Here is a 21,036-nt window from a genome sequence, read left to right as displayed (position 1 = left end):
TGTGCGGCATCCATGGTGCGACTGGCATAGTATATTTATCTAAACATCTTATCTCTCCTTTGACCCAAAACAGCCCCCTACTGCATAGTCACTAGCATCGCACATCAGCTCAAAAGGTTCCTTCCAATCCGGTACAACCATGATGGGTGCTGTGATTAATGCCTTCTTGATCTTTTCGAAGGCCTGCAAACAAACATCATCAAATATGAAAGTAGAGTCTTTTTCAAGAAAATTACAAAGGGGTTTTGTGATTTTTGAAAAATCTTTGATGAAACGCCTATAAAACCCCGCATGAAATAAGAAACTTCTGATGCCCTTGATATTATTCGGAGGTGGAAGCTTCTCAATTGCAACCACCTTGGCTCGATCCACCTCTAATCCATTTGATGACACTTTATGTCCAAGGACAATGCCCTCTTGAACCATAAAGTGACATTTCTCCCAATTAAGAACTAAATTCTTTTCTTGGCACCTCTGCAAAACAAGAGACAGATTATGCAAGCAATGATCAAAAGAGGAACCAAATACTAAAAAATCATCCATAAAAACTTCCATCACGTCTTCCACCATATCTGCAAAAATTGCCATCATACATCGCTGAAAAGTCGCCGGTTCATTACACAGGCCAAAAGGCATCCTCCTGAAAGTAAACGTGCCATAGGGACACGTAAAAGTAGTATTCTCCTGATCCTCCAGTGCGATAGCAATTTGATTATAGCTTGAATAACCATCTAAGAAACAGTAATAACAATAATGAGCAAGTTTATCAAGCATTTGATCAATGAAAGGAAGTGGAAAATGATCCTTACGAGTAGCTTTGTTCAACTTCCTATAATCTATACAGACTCGCCAGCCAGTTACTGTACGTGTGGAAATTAACTCATTATTTTCATTTTTTACCACAGTAATCCCACCTTTCTTAGGCACCACTTGAACAGGCGATACCCAACTACTTTCAGAAATAGCATAAATCACACCCGTATTCAACAACTTTAAAACTTTTTTCTTATCTACCTCTTTCATGGCGGGGTTCAACCGCCTCTGATGATCAACATAAAGATTATAAGACTCTTCCATCAAAATATTATGCATGCATATTGTTGGACTAATACCATTAATATCAAAAATTGACCATACTAAAGCAGTTTTAAAATTTCTCAATACTCACAACTACTTATCTTTTTCTACAGCAGACAGGTGAGCAGAAATAATAACAGGACAAGTAGAATTTTTACCTAGAAATGCATAACATAGATGTGCAGGAAATTCTTTAAGATCATGAGTTTTAGCAGATACCTCTGGTGCACTATTTTCCAATGCTTTAGATTCCTTAGTACTCACCATTTTTTCTTTCGGAGCTCCCTCAAGGAATGCTTCTTGTTCATGTAGCTCCCAATCCTCTTCCTTATCAAATACCTCATTCGCCACCAAACATCTTTCTAGTGGATCAGTAATTCCTGCACATGAAAAAAAATTATGAGAATCAATAATTTCAATACTTTTACATGTACTTACCTCGTTTGGTCCCCTCATGGTGTGATAAATATTGAAAATCACAGCTTCACCACCAACTCAAAGTGTGAGCTCTCCCTTGTGGACGTCGATTAGCGCGCGTGCAGTAGCTAGAAAAGGTCTCCCAAAAATCAAGGGAGTTTCTTCATCCTCATCCATGTCCAAAATCACGAAGTTTGCTGGAAATATGAACTTTTCGACCTTCACCAAAACATCCTCCACAATGCCCCGTGGATATGTGATACTTTGATCAGCCAGCTGTAATGTGATGGTGGTTGCTCTGAGTTTGCCAAGCTCCAAAGTCCTGTAGACAGAAAAAGGCATCAAATTTATACTTGCTCGTAAGTCACATAAAGCTCTATTTACTTTAGAACCACCAATAAAACAAGGGATAGTAAAACTCCCTGGATCCTTAAGCTTTTGTGGCAACTTTTTCTGCAGGATTGCGCTGCACTCTTCTGTCAGATTCACCACTTCATTGTCTTGCAATCTTCTCTTCTTAGACATCACATTTTGATGAACTTTGCATAGTTGGGCATTTGTTCCAAGGCATCTGCAAATGGAATATTGATGTATATTTTATTGAAGATGTCTAGGAACTTGGAAAATTGCTCATCAAGTGCCTTCTTCTTGAACCGCTGTGGGTAAGGAAGATATGTCTTGTACATTTGTTTTGATTCAGATTCTTTCTTGGGCTCTTCAACAATTATTTCTTCAACCACTGGTTCTTCAAATTCCTTGGCTTTGCTCTGATCCTCAGCCTCTAACTTCTTACCACTTCTTAACTCCACCGCTTTGCATTGCTCTTTTGGATTCACTTCAGTATTGCTGGGAAATTGTCCTTGATTTTGATCCTTCAAAGCATTTGCAAGCTGCCCAATCTGTGTTTCCATAGATTTCATCATATCCCCCAAACTGCACATATGTGTCTCCATGCTGTCCATTCGAGTCTCAGTCATCGACATCCTCTTGTTAGATTCATTGACATATGCAGCGACAACATCCTCCAAAGACGCCTTTCCTTCACCATTGTTTGTATTAAATCCTGGAGGGGATTCAACACATTTTTGTTGTTGGCATAGGAAAAATATTCATGGTTACGTAAGCCAGGATGATAAGTATTGGGCGGAGGATTACCTAGATAATTTCCATAGCCTCTGGGATTTATGTATTGGGCTTCCTCAGGTGGATGAGATTCTTCTATGAAAACCGACACACCTACAGGTTCTGCTACATTCACCTTGTTCAGAGCAGCAACTTGTGTAGTCAACGCAGATAATTGTGCAGTGATGGAAGTGAGAGGATCAACACTGTACACTACCTTCTTGACTCCCATGCGTTGAGATGGCCATTGATAACTATTGATAGTCATTTGTTCCAGCATCTCATAGGCCTGAATGGGGTCCTTGGAAAATATGGTACCACCAGCAGCAGAATCCATAGACATTCTTGTAGGCGTGTTCAACCCATTTTAGAAAAGCTCTATTTCTTCCCAATCTGCAAAATTATGGTTAGGACAACGCCTCAACGAATCTTTGTACCTTTCCCATGCCTCATAAAGCTGTTCTGAATCATTCTGATGAAAGGTACTGATCTCAATCTTCAGCTGGGTGGACTTGGCCGGTGGAAAATATTTCGCTAAAAATTTCACAGCCATGCCCTCCTAAGTTTTTATGCTTCCTAGAGGCAATGACTGCAACCAGCTCCGTGCTTTGTCCCTGAGAGAAAAAGGAAACAAGCGTAAACATATTATATCCTCAAAAACACCATTCATTTTTACCGTATCAGTAATCTCCAGGAAAGTGCGCAAGTGTAAGTGAGGATCAGCTGTGGAGCTTCCATTGAACTGGTTCTCAGCCATGTTTTGTTGTTCTTCTCTCCTCGCTCTTCTCAAAGCTTGTGCAGTTCATTCGATCTCTGAATAAAAGAGTAAAAAATTCGCGCTTTGAGTTCTTCGCATAAGCTGCAATTAAGAACAACATCAATTTATTAGTACTTAAAATAAAATAAATAAAAGCTCTAAATTAAAACTTAGACTAATTAGTAACAAGACTAAACAAAATAAAAAATTACTCCCCGGCAATGGCGCCAAAAACTTGTTGCGAAATTTACGCTCGCAAGCGCACGGTTATCAAGTTTTAGTAAAGAATGAGTAAAGTGTCAATCCCACGAGGAGTAATATGAAAATATTCAATACTTGTAATTAAAATAGTCTTAATTTTATTTAGAAAATTAAACTTTGGAGATTTGCTGAAAAATTAAATAAATAGTAAAGAATTATCAAGCTCAGGCACACACAATTCTTAAGAAAATAACAATCAGAGAAAAATAGTCTAGAGGTTTTGATTTCACTTGGTCTCGACAATATTCATTCCTAAATAATCTATTTCATGAATTTCTTTCAATTAATAACCAAGAACACTTAGATTATTCTATTTCCCTTTCCCGAGCAACAAATAGAGTATATCAACTACAGTTCAATTTTAATATCCCTATTAAAAAAATCTAGATGCAGTGATAGTTGTAAAACAATGTTTCTTAAAGGGTCTGTTAAAGTTATATACTCTCCCGAGCTATATAAACAATTAATAGTGTCGTTTCTATTGATCCTATTAAAAATCCCCTCTCCCGAGTGCCGAATTCCAAATAAATATAACAACTCAATTTATGGGCAGTAAATTAAGAAGACATTCAATTCTAGAAACACAATTAATCTACAGAAATTCAATTCATTAAAATCAAAGATTCATGAATATGTCTCAACCAAGCTACGTCAACCTCTAGACTCTAAAAATTTAGTTCATATTCAAATTATGAATAAAACAAATCATGTTCAATATCTCAAACATAATTCAACAATAAAAAGAAAACAAATAAGAAGAAATAACAAAGACGTAGTCTTTATTCTGTGTCCTGTCGAAAAGTCTTCTTCTTCGTTCCAAGCAATCTTCAAATCTCGATCCAAAATCTCACGAAATTGCTCTCAAGAGTATTGTGTGTATTGGAGGCTGATAGCAATCCTCTTTATGACTCAGAAAAACCCCTTATATATGCCCAAAAAATCGTCCAAGATAAGCCCAAGAAAAACCCAAAAGTTTCCATAAAAACTCAGACTCCTCAATTCTGAAAACACGACGGCACGGGCGCGCTAAGGACACGCGCGGGTGCGCCTTCACTTCGCAAATTGATTCTTCAAAATTCCTCAAGAGACGCAGGTGCGCTAAGGTTGGAGCGGGTGCGCTGTCAGCTCGCATTCTTCACCAATTTCTTCACACATCGCGCGGGCGCGCCAAGGATAGGCGCGGGCGCGCCTCCAGTTCGAACCACACTTTTTTCTTCTCTTCATTTTTCCTTTAAACTCCAATATTTTGGCCTAAATTCCATTTAAACACATCATATTCATTTCTTACCTACAAACACAAAAACAACAGCAAGCAATATCTACCAATAAATTATAAAAGTCAAGTAAAATCCATAACAAATTAAGTGCACAAAATGCACTTATCATCAGGCAGCACCTGATGATTTTATAGCAGGTAACTGTTCGATTTTTGGTTATTATGCTCATGTATTGATAGATACGGGTGCATCTCATTCTTTTATATCTGATAAATTTGTTTTGATGCATTCCTTACCTACTGAGCTTTTGCCTGCTGTAGTAGCTGTTACTTCACATTTGGGTGGGGGAATTGTGTCCGTAAGATTGGTTCGGAACTGTGAACTATGTTTCGAAGGTAATGTTATTAATTTCGATTGTATTGTGCTTGGGTTGTCAGATTTTGACTATATTATCAGTATAGATGCTTTGACCAAGTACATGGATACCGTTGACTGTTTTCACAAAGTAGTCCATTTTAGACCGGAGATGGCAGAGGAGTGGAAATTTTTCGGTAAGGGTTCTCGATACAAAATTCCTTTAATATCTGTTTTGTCGATGACTCATTTGTTACAGAAAGGAGCAGCGGGATTCTTGATATATGCGGTGGATGTCCTGAAATCTAGCCCCGAATTGGTTGATATACCAGTGGTTAGAGAGTTTGCTGACGTCTTTCCAGATAAGATTCTTGGATTGCCGCCTACTCGTGAGATCGAATTCAGCATTGATTTATTGTCAGGTACTCAACCTATTTCCAAAGCTCCTTATCGTATGGCACCGGTCGAATTGAGAGAATTAAAAGAACAGCTCGAGGATTTGATTGCCAAGGGATACATCATACCTAGGGTGTCGCCTTGGGGTGCTCTTATTTTCTTTGTGCGGAAGAAGGATGGATCTATGCGGCTCTGTATTGATTACCGTCAACTGAATCAAGCAACGTTAAAGAACAGGTATCCTTTACCTAGAATAGATGACCTTTTTGATCAACTGCAGGGTTCTTCTGTCTATTCGAATATTGATCTGAGGTCGGGATATCATTAGCTGAGAGTGCGAGAGGAAGATATTCCTAAAACCGCATTCAGAATGAGGTATGGTCATTTTGAGTTTATAGTCATGCTGTTAGGTTTGACTAACTCTCCAGCAGTTTTTATGGGTTTGATGAACCGTATCTTTCAGCGTTATTTGGATGAGTTTGTAATTATTTTCATCGATGATATTCTTATCTATTCGAAAAACCGTACTGACCATGCAGAGCATTTGAGGATCGTCTTGCGGATCTTGCGGGCGGAACAGTTGTTTGCAAAGCTATCTAAGTGTGAGTTCTGGTTGGATCGAGTTGTCTTTCTCGGTCATATTATTTCTGGAGATGTGATTTCTGTCGATCCCATCAAGATTGAAGCGGTTATGAATTGGCCTAGACCGATATCTGTGCCTGAGATTCGAAGTTTTATGGGTTTAGCGAGTTACTATCGCATATTTATCGAGGGATTCTCATCTATTGCAAAGCCGATTACTCAGCTAACTCAGAAGAATGCGCCTTTTGTATGGACTAAAGAGTGTAAGGCCAGTTTTGTTGATCTGAAGAAGAGACTGACCAGTGCTCTGATTCTATCTATTACATCAGGTACTGGAGGTTTTACCGTTTATTGCGATGCTTCTCACCAAGGTTTGGGATGTATTATTATGCAGAGGAAGCATGTGATAGCTTATGCATCGAGGCAGCTAAAGGCACACGAGACTCGATATCCAGTTCATGATCTTGAACTTGTCGCGATTGTATTTGCTTTGAGGATCTGGCGTCATTATCTTTATGGTGAGTCTTTCGAGATCTTTTCTGATCATAAGAGTTTGAAATATTTGTTTTTGCAGTCCGAATTGAACATGAGACTGAGGAGATGGTTAGATTTGTTGAAGGATTTTGACTGTGAAATCAAATACTACCCGGGAAAGTCGAATGCAGATGTAGATTCCTTGAGCCGAAACCTTTGTTCTTTATCTCTTTCTACTATCGGTGTTTCTCAGTTGATCGTTGATTGTTGCACTTCTGGTTTAGAGTTTGAAACAGATAGGAGGTCTATCAGAGTTTTTGCTATTCAAGCCAAACTAGAGTTGTTTATGAAGATCATAGAGGCACATAAATCGATCCGAGTATTCAGATTTTGATAGAAAAAGCTAGAGCAGGACATCAGTCTGAATTCCAGGTTAGAGATGATACTTTGTTTCTGAATAATCGTATTGTTGTGCCCAAAGTTTCTGAGTTCAGACAGCAAATACTACAAGAGGCACATTGCAGTAAATTTAGCATTCATCCTGGAGGTCGGAAGATGTACAATGATTTGAGAAATCAGTTCTAGTGGAAGAAGATGAAGATCGATGTTACGAGATTTGTATCCCAATGTTTGAACTGTCAACAGGTGAAAGTAGAGAGGAAGCGACCGGGTGGTCTGTTGCATAATTTATCTGTTCCTGAATGGAAGTGGAATCACATTTTGATGGATTTCTTCACGAAGCTACCGCGATCTGTTCGAGGATGCGATGCTATTCGGGTGGTGATCGACAGATTGACAAAGTCTTCTTGCTTTATTCCATACAAGATGACATATCGTCACGATCAGATGGCTGAGTTGTATGCTAGCAATGTTGTGAGATTGCATGGTGTGCCGAAGTCGATAGTTTCAGACCGAGACCCTAGATTCACTTCACACTTTTGGCACAGTCTTAATGAGGCACTTGGTACTTGATTGCATCTGAGTAAAATATATCAACCTCAGACCGATGGACAGTCAGAGCGGACTATCCAGACTTTAGAGGATATGCTACGAGCAGTAGTGCTAGACTTTTGCACTACTTGGCAAGATTCGTTGCCTCTTGTCGAGTTTTCTTGCAACAACAGTTTTTTAGCGAGTATCGGTATGGCACCTTTTGAGGCTTTGCACGGTAAGAAGTTCCGATCTCCTTTGTTTTGGGAAGATGTGTCCGAGTCACCTGATTTGGGACCGGATATGCTTCGAGACATGACAGAGCAAATAAAGATCATTTAGACGAGAATGAAGTCAGCTCAGGATAGACTTACAAAGTATGCAAATATCAGATGTAGACCTCTGTGTTTCGATCAGGAAGACTGAGTATTCTTGAATATTTCTCCTTTCAGAGGCACTGTTAGATTTGGAAAGAGAGGTAAGTTATCTCCGAGATTCATCGGACCGTATGAGATTCTCGAGAAGTTAGGCAATCTTGCCTACAGACTTGCACTTCCTCCATCTTTATCTGGTATTCACGACGTTTTTCACGTTTCTATGTTGTAGAAATATCATCCAGATCCTTCTCATATTATTCAGCCTGATGAGGCCAAGCTTGACGAGACTCTGAGCTACTTTGAGCGACCGATTCAGATCCTTGACCAAAAGGAGAAGCAGCTCAGAACCAAGTTGATACATTTGGTGAAAGTTCAGTGGAGCCATCACGGAGTCGAGGAAGCCACTTGGGAGACAGAGTCTGTTATGAGACAACGGTTTCCAGATTTATTCGTATGACGTGAGTTCTTCTTACTGTCTTAAGTTATTAATTCTATCTTATATGATTGATTCTTATTGATTTCGAGGACGAAATCTTTTCTAAGAGGGGGAGAATTGTAATGCCCCAAATTTATCTTAATTGAGTTTATTTGAGATAATCGGAGATTATAGAATTAGAGGATCGAATTATTATTGATCAGGGGTTGTTTTGCAATTTTTGAAATTTCAGGGACTAAAATGCAATTTTGGAGTTGACTAAGTCTTATTATTATTAGAGGCTTGATTAGGCTCCCTTCATTATTCCTCCTCCTTCCCCAACGTCTCTTCTCCATTGAAGCATAGAACGAGATCTTCAAGCTTTTCTTCTCCGGGTTTTGGCTCGATCCGCCCGGTAGAAATTTAATCCGAAGGCAGATTCACGATCACGGCAGCAAGGGCTTCGTTCTATCATAAGTATTTCTCCGATCAGTTATACTTCAATTTTTGGATTTTGTTACAATAAAATGAAATTCGGATATGATGTTATTGAACTAGTTCTTATCGTTTATTCACAGTCGGATTGGAAAAAGAGCGTCGTTCGGAATTGTTATGAATTTTTTAAGTATTGAACTCTTGTTATTAATTGGGGAACTTGTATTTTGTTGATTGAACTCTTGTTATTAATTGAATTATGGTTTAATGCTTTGCATTTTATATATGCATTGATCTCGAGCCTTAATCTTTGATTTCAGCGGTCTGAACGACCCTTTATTCGAGTGGCCTGGGTTGTAGAAGTTCACCTAGTGTCAGCATACTCCTTATTGTTGCACCAGATTCTAGAGGATGGAGATGCGTGACACCACCTCGATCGGGGGAGTCGGTGAGTTGTTACGTGATCTCATCCTCGGGATCCCAAAAGAATAGCAAAAATTCCTTGATTCTCAGTGTTGATATCCCGGTTTTAAAGACATGAATTTCATTCGTATTAAAATTGAATATGTTGTCTTTTTATCAAGTTATTGACATATTACTTGTTATTACATATTATGTTGATTTTACTGGAAATATCATTCTCACCGGAGTTATCCGGCTGTTGCTTTGTTTTGTATGTGTACTTGGCGATAGGTGGGGCAGGATCGAGTCAGAGGAGACTTGGTTAGCATTGAGATCAAGGAATAGAAGTTGGACTTCGGTTTAGGATCTATTAGCATGTCGAACTTTTGTTGTTTTGAAAGCATGTTAGAACTCGAATTGGTTTTGGAACTCGTTGTATCGAATATTAGAATATTTAAGTTTGAATGTTGATGTCGCATGTATTTGTATCTCGGCATGTTTATGTTTGAACTAAGGTTGGAGTATTGAATGAGTTTAATTCCAGGTTTTTGGTTCAGAGCAGGTCTCGCTCGAGCGGAGGTTTATTCTCGCTTGAGCGAGGGGCCTCTTTTTTTTGAGGCAGAGTTTTTCTCGCTCGAGCGGACGTGTTTCACCGCTCGAGCGAGAGATCTTCAAGAAGGCGAACAGAGTTTTGCTCGCTCGAGCAGGCGTTTTTCACCGCTCGAGTGAGGCAATGTTCAAAGAATTTTTTTTTACTTGCTGTTTTCTTTCTTGGCTCTCTTATGTTTATAATCGAGGTCTCACAAGGTAACTGCTTTCTTTTTGGTTATCCTGCTTATGTTTTGATAGATACAGGTGCATCGCATACATTTATCTCTGAGAAATTTTGCTTTATTATATGCTTTTCCTGTTGAGCCATTGTCTGCTGTAGTATTTGTCTCTTCACCTTTGGGGACAGGTATTGTATCCGTGAAATGAGTTAAGAATTGTATACTACAGTATGAAGGTAATATGATTAAGATAGACTGTATTGTACTGGGTTTGTTAGATTTCGACTTCATTATCGATATTGATATGCTAACCATGTACAGGGCAACAGTCGATTTTTTTTCTGAAAGTTCTGAGATTCAGACCTGAGATGGCAGATGATTGGAAGTTCTACGATAAAGGTTCGAGATCTCGAATTCCTTTGATATCTGTTCTATCTATGACTCGTTTATTTCAGAAAAGAGCAGAGGGATTTCTTGTATATATCGTAGATGTGTTGAAAACTAGCCCGAAATTGACAGATTTTCCAGTGGTTAGTGACTTTTCTGATGTATTTCCTGATGAGATTTCAGGATTACCTCCATTTCAAGAGATAGACTTCAGTATCGAACTGATGCCAGGTACACAACCTATTTCTAAAGTTCCTTATAGAATGACACCAGTTGAATTGAAAGAATTGAAGGATCAACTTGAAGATCTTCTGGTTAAGGGGTACATTAGACCGAGCGTTTCACCTTGGGGCTCTCCGGTTCTGTTTCTACGCAAGAAGGATGGATCTATGCGACTTTGCATTGACTAACAACAGTTGAACAAAGCGACGGTAAAGAATCGTTATCCTTTGCCTAGAATAGATGATTTATTTGATCAGTTGTAGGGTTCCTCAGTTTATTCTAAGATCGATCTGAGATATGGATACCATCAGCTGAGAGTCAGAGATGAAGATATACCCAAGACTACATTTATAACGAGGTATGGTCATTTTGAGTTCATTCTTATGCCGTTCGGACTGACCAATGCACCAGCAATGTTTATGGGTTTGATGAATATGGTATTTCAAAGATATCTTGATGATTTTGTTATTATCTTCATTGATTATATTTTGTTATATTCAAAGAATCTATGTGATGATGCAGAACATCTTAGAACTGTTTTACAGACTTTGAGAGCAGAAAATTTGTATGCCAAACTGTCAAAATGCGAATATTGGTTGAATAAAGTTGGTTTCCTTGGGCCTATTATTTCGAAAGATGGGATTTTTGTTGATTCAAAAAAGGTTGAGGCAGTGATCAGTTTCCCAAGACCTACTTTAGTTCTGGAAATACGTAGTTTTATGGGCTTAGCAGGTTATTATCGCAGATTTATCAGAGATATTTCTAGCATTGCGAAGCCTATTACACAAATGACACAAAAGAATGCACCATATGTCTGGACTAAAGAATGTGAAGCAAGTTTTCTTGAGCTAAAGAAGAGGTTGACAAGTGCACCAGTCTTGGAGATTCCTTCAGGTATTGGTGATTTCACTGTTTATTGTGATGCTTCTCACAGGAGACTAGGATGTGTGCTTATGCAGCGAGGACATGTCATTGCTTATGCCTCGAGACAATTGAAGTCACATGAGATTCGATATCCAATTCATGATCTTGAATTGGCAGTCATTGTATTTGCATTGAATATTTGGCAACATTATCTTTACGGTGGAAGCTTGAGATTTATTCTGACCATAAGAGTTTGAAATATCTGTTTTCGCAGTCTGAACTGAACATGAGGCAACAAATGTGGCTCGATTTGTTGAAAGATTTTGATTGCGAAATCAAATATTATCCAGGAAAATCGAATGCCGCTGCAGATGCCCTAAGTAGGAAGGTATGTGCTCTATCCTTATCTACTATAGGTGTATCTAATTTGATAGAATATTATTGTATTTCTGGATTGATATTTGAGACAGATATGAGGCCAATTTGAGTTTGTGCTATCAGTTCTGAACCGGAGTTGTTGATTAGAATCAGAGAAGCACAGAAAGATGATCAAAGTATTCAGAAGTTGATTGAGATGGTCAGAAAAGGGCAGCAATCTGAATATTAGGTTAGGGATGATGATGTTTTATATGTGAATAACAGAATTGTGGTTCCATATGTTTCAGATTTGAGACAGCAGATATTGAAAGAAGCTCATTGCAGTAGATTCAGTGTTCATCCCGGTGACAGAAAAATGTACAACGATATGAAAAATCAGTATTGGTGGAAACAGATGAAGTCTGATGTCACAACATTTGTATCTCATTGTCTGAATTGTCAACAAGTGAAGGCTGAAAGGAAGAAACCTCGTGGTTTATTGCATAGCTTATCTGTTCCTGAATGGAAGTGAGATCACATTTCCATGGATTTTGTTACGAAGCTACCGCGTTCATCCAGAGGTTGCGATGCCATTTGGGTGATTATTGATAGACTGACAAAGTCAGCGTGCTTTATTTCATATAAGATGACCCACAGACATGACCAGATGGCAGAGATCTATGTTAGAGAAGTGGTCAGATTGCATGGAGTGCCAAAGTCGATCATATCTGATCGAGATCCTCGATTCACATCTCACTTTTGGCACAGCCTACAGCAAGCTCTAGGTACTCGTTTGCACTTGAGTACTGCGTATCATCCTCAAATTGAAGGACAGCCAGAACGAACTATTCAGACACTTGTGGATATGCTGAGAGCTGTGGTGTTTGATTTTAACACTACTTGGCAAGATTCATTACCACTCGTGGAGTTTTCTTATAATAATAGCTATCATAAGAGTATTGAGATGACTCCATTTGAAGCGTTATGTAGTAGCCCAGTTCTAATTTACAAGATTAATTGGTTAATTATATTTTATTAACAAGAGCACAAGTTAAGATCAAGAACAAATGACATGAGTAGCTCGGGTCGGTCATGGTTGTTCAACAATAGCTCGGGCATTGAGCAAGAGCTTGGGCATTGAGCTAGAGTTCAATCTTGGAGCTAGGGCTCGGGAATGTGTTTGTGCTTGGCTCGGGTTAGGGCTTAGGGTGCTCAAGAAAGTGATGTGCAAGGCCAGGGTAGTGTTCGGTCATGGGAAGAACACATGGTATTCAGGTCGGGAATGGACACGTGGCTGGAGCTAAAACACGATTAGTGTCCTTCTAGGTGTCATGCACTCGATTGACACCTGTCCCAGCTCATCCTCTATAAATATGAGTTGAGATTTCGGTCATTTGTACACCATTACATCTCACTTCTTAGTTCTACTCGGATCAAAGAGTAGCTCGGGAGTTCGGGAAGGAGTAGCTCGGGGCTTGTTCAGGAGCAGTTCAGGTCGGGCTTGACCAGGAGCAGTTCAGGTCGGGCTTGAAGGGAGAGGTCAGGTCAGGTCGGGACTTGGACCTAAGGCAGCTAGGGGTTGTCTTCTTCCAGCTTAGTTCAGACTTCGGCGTTAGGTACGATAGTACTGTTCGAAATATCTTGACTGAGTATGCATGTATTATGTGACTGCATGATTTATATGTCATTGATTTATGCTGCATTCATCTGCATATTGAGCTATCTCCTTCGAGATGTATATTAGTAGGGTTGTACCCTATCCTGTTAGTGGATGGACTTCCATCGATTTGGGTCCGGCATATCCACTGGTATATTGGTATGGGAGCCACCTCCTGCAGCGACGGCACAGCGTGCTACATACCAGGGCCTGGTCGGTCTCTGTTATCTGATCTTTGACCTCGAGTTATAGGGAGTTCACTTTGCATGCATGTATACTCATACTCTCGTACTGAGAGTTTTATGCTCACGTCTCGTACTTTATGTTTTTGGACACCCTATTCCATGGAACAGGTTTGCGATTGGACGAGGCGGGTGGTTCCAGGAGGGGCTAGGCAGCGGTTGGTCAGCTGGAGCTTCGCTTAGGTTTTTATTTCTGTTGTTATCGGATTGATACAGCTTTTCGATATGGTTGTATAATCTAATTGGATTTTTACAGATTCCTTGCCTTGGGATTGTATAATGTCTATGGTTTCCGCAACTTAATTCTGATTACTGTTTTGATTAAGTTAATTGCATGCCTAAGTTCTGTTTAGTAGGTAATTCGAGTAAGGGTCACTACATTTATGGTATCAGAGTATGCAATAAGATTCTTTGGGACATAGTATTGATTTTGGGTTATCCTTTGTAGGATTACAAGTTGGATTCAATAACGATAGCAGTATCAGGAATTGGAATAGCAGGATGTCTAGGCTTATCCAAGATCTTCATTGCCAAGGTTGGCAGCAGAAGTTCGTATTATGTGGATCCCAGCAGGATGGAGCTGGTAGAGAAGATCCAGTTTTCAACGCCAGGTGCTTCTCCAGGTTGAAAGAAATGTGTGACATGTATTCATCCATTCTGAGTCGACCAAGGAAGCCACCCCGGAAGACTCTCCTCTAGTAGTTGGAGAGATTGAAGGGAAAATCTTGTCTCATCTACCAGATAAGGAACCCAACAATATTGGAAGGATCCGGTAGATTAGCAAGATTTTATTCTTTGAGATCTTGTTAGGTAGAAGTTCTGGTGACATGAGTAGTAGACGGGAAACTTCACGTTCAAGATCAGTATACGGAATGAAAGACTTTCGCATGAATTTAAATACTGTATTTGGTTGTAAATAGTATTTCAGTTGTAATCAGATGTATTAAAGATTTCAGTATTTGATGTACTCAGTTATTGTTGTATTGTACATCTTTTAGTGTAATCTTTTGATTAAGTTATGTATTACATGTGATTGTAATAAAGATTGTATTAGAACCTGGATTTGTGGTTCAAGTGTTGTAATCTTTGAGATTAACTTGGTTATTTTGAATAAAAGACTGATCATTGTTTTAAATGAGTACTTCGGAATTTTGCATGTTTTCAATGAGTAGTTCTAGATGTTTTACCTAGAATATTCTATTAAGCCAAGTGTTTGCCAGGGATGATGTGACTCATCAAGACGCATGAATGTTTGTTCTAGACGTATTTTCTTAGAACAGTTGCCTGATTTGATCCTTTTAGGTTGTTACCTAGTGATGATGGATTTTCATCAGGATGACAAATTAACTAATACCAAGAGTTGTGGATTGTGACCAGTACTAGACATGAGGGGGCGCCACCCTTAGTCGGTTATTCCTTTGGAAGTTCTATACTTCGGAGATTGTTTGGAGGCCTTGGTGCTCCAGGGACTATATAGGGAAGGCTACTCAATTTAGAAATTTGGCAACAGTCACAACAGGGTATGACTTTGGATAGGACAGATACCAGGTGTGGTATCAAGGTTTAGTTATCGTTTATTTGAGATAAAGATGTTTCGTTGTCAGAACAGTCTTGGAATGGATTTTTCCTTGACAAGTAATTGTTCTGAGTAGATAAGTTTTTGATCTTGATTTGTGATATCGGGATTTAATCCAGGAGATTAGTTCAGATGCTTGCAGACTCTGGATTTGAGTTGTGCCTCAACAGAGAATTTTCCTTGACCAATGATTTTGATCTAGAAAGGAATGATTGCATAATATCAGAGACTCAGAGATGAGTTATGCCAGGGTGCTCTTGACTGTCGGGTTCCGAGATGGTATAGTAAGTGCGACCTTATGCCGGTGTACTCTGGAAGGATTCTTTTGTTCCAGTTGGCATTATAGGAAGACTTACCTCAGTCTCGTTGTTTGTATAGTCATAGCAATAGGTATAATTATCAGGAGAATATTCAGGATTTATTTGAGTCTTCTGGAGTTATACTTGGTACTGGATTAGTTCCTAGGTATTTGAGTTATCGTCTGACTTAATCAGAGATACAGACTTTCGTTTCCGTGGACAGAATAGTCTTGGAAAGGATTCCTTGACAAGTGAATATTCTGGATGGGTAGTTCTCACACGTGATAATGGGGGAGAACCAGGAGGTTTTACCAGTATTGTCTGATTCTATCAGAGTTATTTTAGTGATCAGGATCTTGATTACGAGATGAACAGGAAATTCTAAGTGATGAGTTTACTTAGGTAAATTTTCCTGTAAGAATTGGAATTCAATCGATGGATTGTCAAGCAAAGAAGAATTTTATCAGGGCACTGTGATGACTTATACTAGGAGACGTGAACTGTGATCAACGATAGACATGGGAGAGTATATTTCCATTGATATTCTGGAAGTCTTTTGTACTTCAGGAAAGGATGGAAAATTTACTCAGTCTAGAGATCATTGCAACAGTTACGTTAAAAATATAGTTTTGTGTCAGTTTGATAACCTTGAAAAGATACTCGATTCTATTTACAGATGTCATGAGCCTGCTAAATTACAGCATGGATTCATCAGTATGAGAATTCACTTGGTTAGTGAAAGCTGGGCACTTAGGTGTTCATGTATGTTTTGAAATGGTCAGTTAAACTGGTGCAAGTTTGGTGCCCAGTGACTATTTGCAATTTTATCTGAGCCAGCTTTGTATTCGCGAATTCGAGATGCTCAGATGTCTGATTCAAAGACCCAATGTTTGGCTCGCCTAGCCAACGAGGGTAGTACGTCTAGATTTCACTATCAGTCAGATGGTTTTCTGTGTTTGTCTGGTAGGCTTGTGATTCCGAAGGATGAAGAGTTGCGAGATGATATTTTGTCTCAGGCGCATCTCACTAATTTGAGTATTCATCCAGGGAGCAACAAGATGTACAAGGATCTACGTACTCGTTTTTGGTGGAAAGGAATGAAACGCAGTGTGTATCAGTATGTTTCGAGATGCTTGGTTTGTCAGCAGGTCAAGGCAGAACACCGACGACCTGGAGGGTTTCTTCACAGTCTGCCTATTCCTGAGTGGAAATGGGATCATGATGGATTTTGTGACCCATTTGCCAATGATCTCGAGGAACTGTGATGCTATCTGGGTGGTGGTAGACCGACTCACCAAGTCAGCACATTTCATTGCCTATAGCCGAGAGTATTCTGTGGATCGTATGGCGCGGTTGTACATTCAGGAGATCGTTCGACTTTATGGAGTGCCTGTGAGCATTGTCAGTGATCGAGACCCCAGGTTTACTTCTAGGTTCTGGGGGAGTGTTCAGAGTGCGATGGGTACTACTCTCAGTTTGAGTACTGCTTATCACCCGGAGATAGATGGTCAGTCAGAGCGCACTATTCGTACTTTGGAGGATATGCTTCGAGCGTGCACTATGGACTTTGGTTCAGCCTGGCAAGATCATTTGCCTTTGATTGAGTTCGCGTACAACAACAGCTATCATACTAGTATTGGTATAGCACCTTTTGAGGCGTTGTACGGGCGACGTTGTCGTACTCCACTCTTCTAGGAAGAAGTGGGGGAGAGACAGCCTGAGGGACCAGAGTTAGTCCAACAGGCAGCGGATGTTGTTGATCAGATCAAGAAACGGATTAAGACTGCACAGGATCGTTAGGCCAGCTATGCTAATACCAAGCGTAGGCCTTTGCAGTTCGATGTTGGGGAGAAAGTATTTCTGAGAGTGTCACCTTTCCGCAGAATTCTCAGATTTGGCCTTAAGGGCCAGTTGTCTCCCAGATTTATCGGTCCGTTTGAGATTTTGGAGAGCATTGGAGATTTGGCTTATCGTCTAGCCTTGCCACCGTATCTGTCTAGTATCCACGACGTGTTCCACGTATCTTTGTTGCGACGGTATGTGGCAGATCAGTCTCATATTTTGCAACCGTCTGAAGTTCAGGTGGATACCGATTTGACTTACGTGGAGAGACCTATTCGTATCCTGGATTATAAGGATAGTGTCATGCGTAATAAGTCATTCATTTGGTTTTAGTTCAGTGGCAGCGTCGAGGCACTGAAGAAGCCACTTGGGAGCTTGAGAGCATGATGCGTTCAGAATATCCTAAGTTGTTTTGATTCTATTGTATTCAGTATTATCTTGTAAAATTTTCAGTTTGAATAAAGGAACGTTTGTATCTTGTTTTACATTCAGTACTTAAGATCTTATTTCGAGGACGAAATATCTTAAGTGGGGGAGAATGTAGTAGCCCAGTTTTAATTTACAAGATTAATTGGTTAACTATATTTTATTAACAAGAGCACAAGTTAAGATCAAGAACACATGACATGAGTAGCTCGGGTCGGTCATGGTTGTTCAAAAATAGCTCGGGCATTGAGCAAGAGCTCGGGCATTGAGCTAGAGCTCAATCTTGGAGCTAGGGCTCGGGAATGTGTTTGTGCTTGGCTTGGGTCGGGGCTTAGGGTGCTTAAGAAAGTGATGTGCAAGGCCAGGGTAGTGTTCGGTCATGGGAAGAACACATGGTATTCAGGTCGGGAATGGACACGTGGATGGAGCTAAAACACGATTAGTATCCTGCTAGGTGTCATGCACTCGATTGACACCTGTACCAGATCATCCTCTATAAATATGAGTTGAGATTTCGGTCATTTGTACACCATTACATCTCACTTATTAGTTCTACTCGGATCAAAGAGTAGCTCGGGAGCTCGGGAGTTCGGGAAGGAGTAGCTTGGGGCTTGACCAGGAGCAGTTCAGGTCGGGCTTGACCAGGAGCAGTTCAGGTCGGGCTTGAAGGGAGAGGTCAGGTCGGGTCGGGACTTGGACCTAAGGCAGCTAGGGGTTGTCTTCTTCCAGCTTAGTTCAGACTTCGGTGTTAGGTACGATAGTACTATTCGAGATATCTTGACTGAGTATGCATGTATTATGTGACTGCATGATTTATATGTCATTGATTTATGCTGCATTCATCTGCATATTGAGCTATCTCCTGTTGGAAAACTGGCGAGTTCCCAGACCAATTACGATTGATACCCGGTGCAGCGGAAGTTTAAAAATTTTTTCATGGAACGTTTCCATGGTATGGGTATCAACCGTTCATCGATTGAATTACGTGTGTGTAAAATTTAAATAACAATTAAATAAATTTTACCTCAAATCTCGCAACGAGATTAATGGACACCAACAGAACAATTCTGCTCTTGTTGTCTCTCCCTGGAACCGATGAACGCCTTCAATCAGGTCCACGAACAGAGGTTTAATCCCTCTGATAGATTGCACTAGAAAATCTATCAGAAGTTTTCTGCGAAGAGAATACACGAATTTGATTCGTTATTCCTTACTGCGATTCAAAATCACAGACCGGAATTTCTCTGACAGAGTGGGAGGGTGATCGGCCGAATTGAGAGAGAATAGGGGCTAGGGTTTTCGAAATTATTGCTCTCAAAATAATGACCTGTTGTGTGTAATTTCTGTACTGAAATAACTTATTTATAATGCAGGCCACTAACACCTTAGGGCCCATTAGTCATAAGCTGGGGCCCGACAAGCAAAGCCCGCTCGTTCAGAAATTAATATAAAATTCATCGTGACTCCGATTGATGAAACGATTTCACCAATGTGCACAGAAACCATTTCTGCACGTTTTAAAGTCAAAATAAATTTTCCTGAATCCGAATTCAGTGGTTTCCAAAAATGTCCATCCCTATGTCATTTTAGGAAATCCTACTCCCTTACTCTTATTTAAGAAGTCCAACTCCTTAGTTCATTAAATTTAACTCTTTAAATTTAACTATCTCAACGGGGATTAAAACTCCATTACACTGTGTGACCCTCAATGGTTCAGGGATACAGCTAGCCGTGGGCTCACAACTCCTTGTGACTCGGAACAACACTTTCCGACTTGCCCAACGAATCATGGTAAAGCGCCTAGCAACATCGCCCCATGATTCCCTAGGTATCACTGATAGTGCCTACAAGAACCAGTAGATTTTGGTTAACGTACAGTACGGTCCCTTCATCCATATATCCCGATCGAATCAACAACCATTGGTATATCGAGAGTCGCTCAAGATTCGATAACTATGCAATACATCTTGAAGATCAAATTAGTGACATCGCATGTGCTACTAAGAAACCATTTCTTAAATCACATCAAGTACTCTGGCCAGAGATTTGTCACACTAATATCTCCTCAGATCGCATAGGATATCCACACTCGCAAGTATGTGGTGAATCCTTGACAACAATGCATTGACTCCTATATGTGTCGTAACTGTACCCAATCTCGACACCTGATGACCCCCTCAGAGTCGGTAAACGAGTCAAAACACAGTACTAGCATATAGAGTCTCCATGATGTTTCAAGTCGTAAGGACTAATGGTGTACAACCAAAACCGCGGACTTTATCCATTCGATAAGTGATAACCACTTGGAAAGTCCGGATAGGGTAGTTCGACTATTCATCCTATGAATATCCATTTGCATGCTTCGAACATCTCCATGTTCCCTACCAATGAAACGTGGTACTCCGCATCGCAAATGCTAGTCTCAAACTCGAGCGATCCTTATCCTTATTATCGGACGGCTCAATCGACTAGGAACGGTTTTAGAATATACAGTGACTATAAGATGTATTTCATGATAGACATCTCCATGTTCTACCACATCTTACATACACTATATATTCAAGGTCTTTATCAAAACAACAATAGTATATCACAATATAACAATATGAAGTAATATAAAGTCATTGCCATAAAAGTGTAAATCATATTAAACAAAAGATTGTTTATACAAAGAGTCAACAAAGCCCATAGCCACACAGTTGGCTCACTGGGCACCCACTCTTACAATCTCCCACTTGCCCTATAGCCAACTAGTCATACTACGTAGACCCATTGCTTCGCGATGTTTGTCAAACAATGGTCCTGGCAAAGGCTTAGTAAGTGGATCAGCGATATTGTCTGCAGAGGCCACTCGTTCGACACTGATGTCTCCTCTTTCCACAATCTCCCGGATTATGTGGTATTTCCTCAGTACGTGTTTGGATCTTTGATGAGACCTTGGTTCCTTTGCTTGAGCAACGGCACCCGTGTTGTCGCAGTACACCGGGACTGGACCAACAAATTCAGGAATGACGCCCAACTCTTGGACGAAATTCCTCATCCAAACGGCCTCTTTAGCAGCAGCTGATGCTGCAATGTATTCAGCCTCAGTGGTGGAATCCGCTGTGGTGTCCTGCTTGGAACTCTTCCAAGAGACAGCACCGCCATTGAGCATGAACACAAATCCAGAGGTTGACTT

The 21,036-nt window shown here is 40.1% G+C and overlaps 1 non-coding gene across 1 annotated transcript; it reads left to right on the top strand.

Moving 5' to 3' along the window:
• Window positions 1-3,014: 3,014 nt before the first annotated feature.
• Window positions 3,015-3,120, top strand: LOC140876534 (small nucleolar RNA R71). The gene has a single exon (XR_012148839.1). It is a non-coding gene; the product is annotated as a small nucleolar RNA R71 (small nucleolar RNA).
• The last annotated feature ends 17,916 nt before the right edge of the window (window positions 3,121-21,036 follow it).

The sequence above is a fragment of the Henckelia pumila genome, chromosome 1, assembly GCF_033568475.1.
Source record: "Henckelia pumila isolate YLH828 chromosome 1, ASM3356847v2, whole genome shotgun sequence".
Classification (NCBI taxonomy): Eukaryota; Viridiplantae; Streptophyta; class Magnoliopsida; order Lamiales; family Gesneriaceae; genus Henckelia; species Henckelia pumila.
Note: the sequence above shows the minus strand (reverse complement) of the source record. Positions and strands in the feature narration are given on the sequence as shown.